This window comes from Lepus europaeus, chromosome 12 (genome assembly GCF_033115175.1).
Source record: "Lepus europaeus isolate LE1 chromosome 12, mLepTim1.pri, whole genome shotgun sequence".
NCBI lineage: Eukaryota > Metazoa > Chordata > Mammalia > Lagomorpha > Leporidae > Lepus > Lepus europaeus.
In genome coordinates this window covers 33,074,317-33,082,082 of record NC_084838.1, presented here as the reverse complement: position 1 = coordinate 33,082,082, position 7,766 = coordinate 33,074,317, and the positions used below count along the sequence as shown (strand labels likewise).

Genomic DNA, 7,766 nt, shown 5'->3' with positions numbered 1-7,766 from the left:
ATGGAATAGCCAGGACTCAAACTGGTGTCCATATGGGATGGTGATGTCACAGGCAGCGGGTTAACCACTATACCACAACAATGACCCAATATCCTCTTTTTCAGTTGCTTTTTTTCCCCCAGAGTATCCTCATCTGAGGTGGTAGGAAAGGCCATAAAGAATGGATGTGACAGGAAGTGGCTTCAAGAGCCAAATTGTGGTTTTCTGGAAATGTTTGGGATTTATTGAGTCAGAATTATTGGCAAGAAGTGCCTAGTGCTACCAACATAACCAAGAGGCTAAGGTCTTATAAATCTATGAAACAAATAGTTGTCTGATGGTATTTTTCACCTACTTATTAACTGGTAGATAAATCTGTCTTGCCATGGCAATATGATAGTAGACAATGGAAATTATTGCCATGTAGCTTCAAAGTATAAAACTTCTTTTACTCCTTACTATCTTCCTATTTAATTTTGTTTCTGTTTTGTGTGTTTGTAACTTTATGGTTGTTAGAGAAGTTTTGAAAGGGGCATTTTATCTTTCAAAGTTCTCAATGGCCTCCACCCCCTGAGGTCTGCAAGTTTTTATCCTAAAGGAGTTCACATTGGAAGCTGCTAAGAACTAACAATTCAGAAGTCAGAGGGACCCGGAAAGATTATTGAGGGATAAAAATAATTTTTCTTTGAAATTGCTCTTTGATTAAGAAAAGAAAAATGGATTTTCTAGACCAGAGTGTTAAGACCTAATTGAATTGTCCTAACTACATTAATTTTGGGACTATAATATGTAATAAGACTGTTCATACATCCTTTTCAAAGAAATTTCCCGTCCTCTCCAAAACCAAGCCATCCTAATTCCACTGTGACAAAGTCTTATCATTGTTTCCCAGACACAAATGCGGAAGCAGTAAGTGTAGATGACTTAAGCAGATACAGAGTTACAACTGTGATTAGTGTTTACTGTATCTTCAACCTGAGGCCATACTGTTGTGTGTTTTTTTTTTTTTTTTAGTCCCCTTCTCTGCAATCACAACACACAAAGTATAAATATACATTGATTATGTTGAATACATTTTGATTGGCTTATAAAAGGCTGAATCTTTAGTTATCTTCTAGCATCCTGACATGCTTCAGGTTCATTTCCATTTAAATCTTTAAAGACTTGATTGGAAGTACCTTGTAAAGTCATAGTGGGTTTTTTTTTTTTTTTTAATCTGTTTGTTTGGGTTTGGTTTAAATCAAGGTCCAAATGACTTACATACTTAGAGGGTTTAAGGCACCATAATTAAGTATGATGGACCTTGTATAACACAGTAAGGAGAGGTTGTGTGTGGCTTGTGGCTAATTGGAATGTCCCCTTAGTCTTAAAAGAATTCAGAGCGGTATTCAAATAAAACTTTTTTTGGGGAGGAGGTTGAATTCAGCCAGCAGAATCAGACTGGTATCTTCAGAAATAATTGAATGCTTAAAAATGTAAAAGCCAGCAAGAAACTATGGAGCCCATTTGAACAGATGCAAATAAAGCTATGACAATATCCCCCACAGATATCACATGGGGTATAATTCTCTCTAGGATCAAGAGAAGTCTCCATTATTGTGCAGGAGGACTAGATAGCAGACAGTGTAAGGAGATAAAATCTAGTGGGTTCAGCAACTGCAAAATCAAGATCTAGAATTTCAGCTCTAGATTTAAAGGGTTTGTCACTCTTAATCTCTTCCAGGCTGTGTTGGATTCCATAGCTGGAGTAGAGAGCAAACCCAATCAGCATCTGGACCTTAAATTGACGCAGGTTCCAGCTGTCATCTGTATCATAAGATGCACATTCACAAAGATGCTCATGTGGGAGGAGATGCAAAGCAGGCACCCTAAAGTGAGGGGCATAGAGCTTTGTGGCTGTCTCCCGATGACCCCAGTAATTCCAGTAATTGCATCAGGAGCAATACAAGCACTGCAATGCATACTCAATCTCCAGAGAGCAGTGGAATTGTCACTGGATCAGGCAAAGGGGAGTCAGCAGTGGAGGAAGCACTGTGGAACAAACCTAGACAATTTGGCCAGAGAGTGGGGTGGGGTTAGAGTTGATTGGGCTAAACAGTTCCTGCAGGGTCAGCTTCTCTGCTTCAGATATTCTGCCCCTGAATATTCTCCTCCTTGTCCCCAGTCTTCATCTCCTGGTCAATCTGACACCTGAGAATGAGAACATAGAGAGCCACCAGGGAATAAACAGAGTCACAACTGATATGAGGTCTACAAGATCAATGAGTTCAAAGATGAATGTTGTAGTAACATCAGAGACCACAGTGGCTATATAGGTATGTGTGTGCTGGTATGGATCCAGGCAAGGACACAGAACAGAACTCCATCCTCTGCTATTGCACAGATCACCTGAGGCACGGGTAACAAACTGTCCAACAAATGGGTAGAAAAAGCACAGAGGGGCTGGTGCTGTGGCATAGCGGGTAAAGCTGCCACCTGAAGTGCTGGCATCCCATGTGGGTGCCAGTTCAAGTCCTGGCTGCTCCACTTCCTATCTAGCACTCTGCTATGGCCTAGGAAAGCAGTGGAGGATAGCCCAAGTGCTTGGGCCCCTGCACCCAAATGGGAGGTGTGGAAGAAGCTCCTGGCTCCTTTTCACATCGGTGCATATCTGGCCATTGCAGCCATCTGGGGAGTGAACCAACAGATGGAAGACCTCTTTCTCTGTCTGCCTCTGCCTCCCTGTAAATCTGCCTCTCAAAGAAACAAATAAATCTTTTTTTTAAAAAAGCACAGAGGGAGCCAGCAGTTACAACATAGCTGGTGGGGGCCCATCCAGTATTGAGAAATGCTTCAGGCAAAGGGTTTTCTGGCTGTAGCTGGTAGTGACGCATCATGAGGGTGAGTGTAGAAGAGACAGCAAAGTATGCCATAAAGCAGTTGAACAGTGAGATTGCAATGCCCATGGAGATGGAATGCTACAGATTGTTCTGCTTTCCCCTTTTAATTGTAGGAATACAATTAAAACCAACAAATGCATAGAAACAGGTCACTGCAGCATGGAGAATCCCCTCAAAGCCAAAGGTACAAATCCTTCCAAGCCCAGAGGGTCCAAACTAGAGGCATCATTGAGTCCAGTCATGGTCAACTCATAGTCCTCTTCTGAGAGCTTCCAGTTGTGCAGATCCCTTAGATAAAGCCAGAGATGGTGACAAATCCAAGAATACTTTGGTAATCAGAGCCAACAATCTAGGGAATAGCAACAAGCCCATAGCAAAAAAGCCTGCATATTCTGCAAGGAGAAGGGGTACATGGTACATGCAGTGACAAGGTCCCTTTCAGAGTCTCAGAGAAGTGGTTTCCAATCAGGGTATCAAAAGCAGAGACCCAGGCCCAGCCTACACTGGCTGGGCCAATGACATCAGAGAGGATGAAGTTCCAGCCAGGTGAGGGCCCGGAGCTCACCCATAGTGAGATAGCTGTAGAGATACACAGAACCAGAACAGGAAACCTGGGCACCAAACTGCTTAGCCCTGCCCTTCCAGCACAGAAGATAGAGCAGTCACCAACAAGCAGATCACAATGAATGGTCTTGCTTTATCTTTAGCCATTTCGGCAGCCAGCACATACATGCCTGCACCCAATGTACTGCCCACACCCAGGGCAATTGGATCCAGAGTGCTCAGGCATCTGGCTCCAGTGTATGTCTTTATATCAGCTTTAAAAAAAATTTGTCTGTATCATATAGATACAACATTAGGATCATAGTAATTCTGTCCACCGTACCCGCCCTCTCACCCACTACCCCTCTTCCTTCTCCCTCTCCTGTTTAGTCCAAGAAAGGAAAAGAAACAAAAGAGAAAAAGAAAGAATGGAATAAAAAAACTAAGAGAACTGTTCCTCAACAGTCTAGACAAGGGCTGTTCTGTGTTATTGCTTCTTGAAGGTGAGTTTGCATTTTTCCCCTCTTCTTCTCTTCCCTTCCTTCCTCCCTCTTCTTTCTTTTTAGAAACTTAATTGTTTTTAAAGAAGAACCCAAGGATGATACAACTTTTGTGAGGTCTTAGATATAACTATAATTTATAAGATATAATAGTATCCTCCATTTAATACACTAAAGGGAAGTGATTCTTGAGAGCAAGTTTTGCTATTAGGTTGCATGATACAACTTTTCAGGGACAGAGGTCCTGCATGGAAAGTTAGTGCACAGTGACTCTTGTTGTTTATCTAAACAAATAAAACTTATGAATGATATCAGTGATCACCACAGGTTCTTGACATGAGCTGCTTCGGCAGTGGAAGCCTTTTGGACCCCCTAGATTGACATGGCCATAAGCAAAGTAGAAGTTCTCTCCTCCCATCAGAGAAAAATACATTCTTCACTGGTGGCCACTTCTTTCACTGGGATCTCACCCACAGGGGTCCTTTATGTAGGACATTTTTTTCCAGAGTGTCTTGGCTTTCCATGCCTGAAATGCTTCCTCCTGGGCTTTCCAGCCAGACTGGAATGCCTTAAGGGATGATTCTGAGATCAGAATGCTACCTAAAGAGATTGTCATTCTATGAGTCTATTGTGTGGATACGTACCAGCTTTTGAACAAATCTGTGAAGTGCCTGTCACAGCATTCTAGCTGGACTTGATTGAAGAGGATGTTAGGTTCTGGTAAAAAATGACAAAAGCCCAGAGAACTTGTGCAAACCCAGGGAGCTGATTGAGTTTGTGGAGGCTGAGTTCAACCATTTGGTAGCTCAGGCTTCAGGGCTGATCTTTGTATGACAATTATTAAAATATATAATCCTATATCTAGTATTCTTTATTTTTTAAAACATTTTTGATTAAGATGTAGTACTTACACATTTTTGTGGGGTACAGTGTAGCACTTCAGCACATTTACACAGCATAAACCAATCCATCAGACAACTAGTCTTAAGGATTTCTTTCTTTCTTTGAAAGGGAAAACTACACACACAGAGAAATAGAAACAAAGATGTGTATCTTCCATCCTCTTGTTCACTCCCCAGGTAGCCACAAAAGCCAGGTCTGGGCCAAAGCCAGGAGCCAGGAACTCCATTTTTGGTCTTCTCACATGGGTGGTATGGGCCAAGTACTTTGGCCATCTTTTCCTGCATCTCCAGTCACATTAGCAGGAAACTGCATGAGAAGTGGAGCAGCCAGGACTTGAGCCAATGTTCTGATACAGGACGCTGGCATTGCAAGTGGCGGTTTAACTCATTGCCCAGCAGTGCTAGCCCCAGGAATTTTATCTCACCTTTATCTTTTCTTTGTACTTGGAGCCTACCGGCTCCTGTCTTCTAGTTCTTTATATGTTTTATAATATAGTGTTGTGACTTATGGTTGCCCCACTGTATTATGGAACATTAGAACTTGTTATTTCCATCTGTGTTTTTGACTTTGCTCATAACTTCACTCTGTCTTCTTCCAAACTTCCCAGCCTTTAGTAATCACTATTCCAAGCTCAGATTGACTAATTTTTTAAAACTTCCATATATGATAATATACAATATTTGTTCATTTTGGCTTACTTAACTTAATGATCTCCAATTCCATAAATCTTGTTGTAAATGTTGATATTTCATTCTGTTTTATTGATGAGAAATATTCCATTGTATAAATATACAGTATCTTTTCTTTTTTTTAAGATTTATTTTATTTATTTGAAAGAGATACAGAGAGAGGTAGAGACAGAGACAGATAGACAGAGAGAGAGAGAAAGAGAGAAAGAGAAGTCTTCCATCAGCTGGTTCACCCCCGAGATGTCCTGAAATGGCTGGAGCTGCACTGATCCAAATCCAGGAGCCAGAAGCTTCTTCTGGGTCTTCCACGTGGGTGCAGTGGCCCAAGGACTTGAGCCATCTTCTACTGCTATCCCATGCCATACCATTGAGTTGGATTGGAAGTATAGCAGTGGGGATACGAACAAGCGCCCATATGGGATGCCAGCACTTCAGGACAGGGCTTTAACCCACTGTGCCACAGCACCGACCCCGTACAGTGTCTTTTCTTTATCCATGCATCCATCAGTGGACACCTAGGTTGATTTAATATCTTATCTATTGTGAACAGTGCTGCAATGAACATGGCTGTATAGGTGTTTCTTTCATTTCCTCTATCTATATATCACATTGTGGCGTAGTTGGGGAATATGGTAGATCTATCTTGAGTTTTTTTTCTTTTTTTTTTTTGACAGAGTGGACAGTGAGAGAGAGACAGAGAGAAAGGTCTTCCTTTTGCCGTTGGTTCACCCTCCAATGGCTGCCGCGGTAGCGCGCTGCGGCCGGCGCACCGTGCTGATCCAATGGCAGGAGCCAGGTGCTTAGCTTGGTCTCCCATGGGGTGCAGGGCCCAAGAACTTGGGCCATCCTCCACTGCACTCCCTGGCCACAGCAGAGAGCTGGCCTGGAAGAGGGGCAACCGGGACAGGATCGGTGCCCCGACCGGGACTAGAACCCGGTGTGCCGGCACCGCAAGGCAGAGGATTAGCCTAGTGAGCCGCGGCGCCGGCCATATCTTGAGTTTTTTTTAAGAACCTTGTTACTATTCTCCATAATGACTATACTAATTTATGTTCCCACAAACAGTATATAAAGGTTTCCTTTTCTCTACATCTTTGTCAGCATTTATTATTTTTCAAAATATTTTTACTCTTAACCCTTCTAATTGTGTTAAGATGATAGTTTATTGAAGTTTTGATGTGTAGTTCCTTGTTGGCTAGTGATAGTAGGAATTCCTTCATGTGTTTGTTGGCCATTTTTGTTTCTTCCTCTGAGAAATGTATATTCAGAGAATTGGCCCATTTCTTAATTGTTATTTTGTTGAGTTTTTTGAATTCCTTATATATTTTGGTTATTAAGTCATTGTCAGATGGATAGTTTGTAAGTATTTTCCCCCATTCTGTCAATTTCTTTCCTTTGTTCATTTTTTTCTCTCACTGTGCAGAAGCTTCTTGGCTTGATATAATCCTATTTGTATATTTTGCTTTTGTTGCCTGTGCTTTTGGGATCTTATCCAGAAAATTGTTGCTTATCCCACAATCTTGAAGTATTTCCCCCACATTTTTTTTCTAATAGTTTTATGTCTTACGTTTAGATCCTTGATCGATTTTTCAATTGGTTTTTGTGTAGGGTGAGAGTTGAAAGTTTGAATCAAGGTTCAACCTTCTGCATATGATATCCAGCTTTGCCAGTACCATTTACCAAAGAGAAAGTCCTTCAGTGTAGGTTTTGGAATCTTTGTCAAATAGTAGTTGGTATGGATCTGTGGATTAATTTCTATGATCTCTATTTTGTTGGTCTAGGTGTTTATGTGTCTGCTTTTATGTAAATACCATGATGTTTTGGTAACAATAGCTCTGTCATATTTCTTGAGTGGTAAGATATCTCCAAGTGTGTTCTTTTTGTCCAACTTTAATTTGGCTATTTGGGGGCATTTTGTGTTTCCTTCTGAATTTTAGGAATTTTTTTCTGGGTCAGTGAAGAATGCCATTGTTATTTTGATGGGAATTTCTTTGAATTCATAAATTATTTTGAGTAATATGGGCATTTTAATATTAATTCTTATAGTCCATGAACATGGGAGATCTTTCCTTTTTTGTGTTTCTTCTTCAATTTCTTTCATCAGTGTTCTTTTATTAGTTTTTAATTTCAATGTTTTATAATTTTCACTGTGAGGTCTTTCACATTCTTGGTTAAATTTATTCCATGATATTTTGTTTTGTAGTTATTGTGAATGGGATCACTTTTATAATTTCTTTCCGAATTTATTATGTATATGTAAAAATGCTGCATTT

The 7,766-nt window shown here is 40.8% G+C and overlaps 1 pseudogene; it reads right to left on the bottom strand.

The window, feature by feature from the left end:
* Positions 1-1,588: 1,588 nt before the first annotated feature.
* On the bottom strand, positions 1,589-4,584 carry LOC133770944 (cationic amino acid transporter 3-like; annotated as a pseudogene).
* Positions 4,585-7,766: the final 3,182 nt, after the last annotated feature.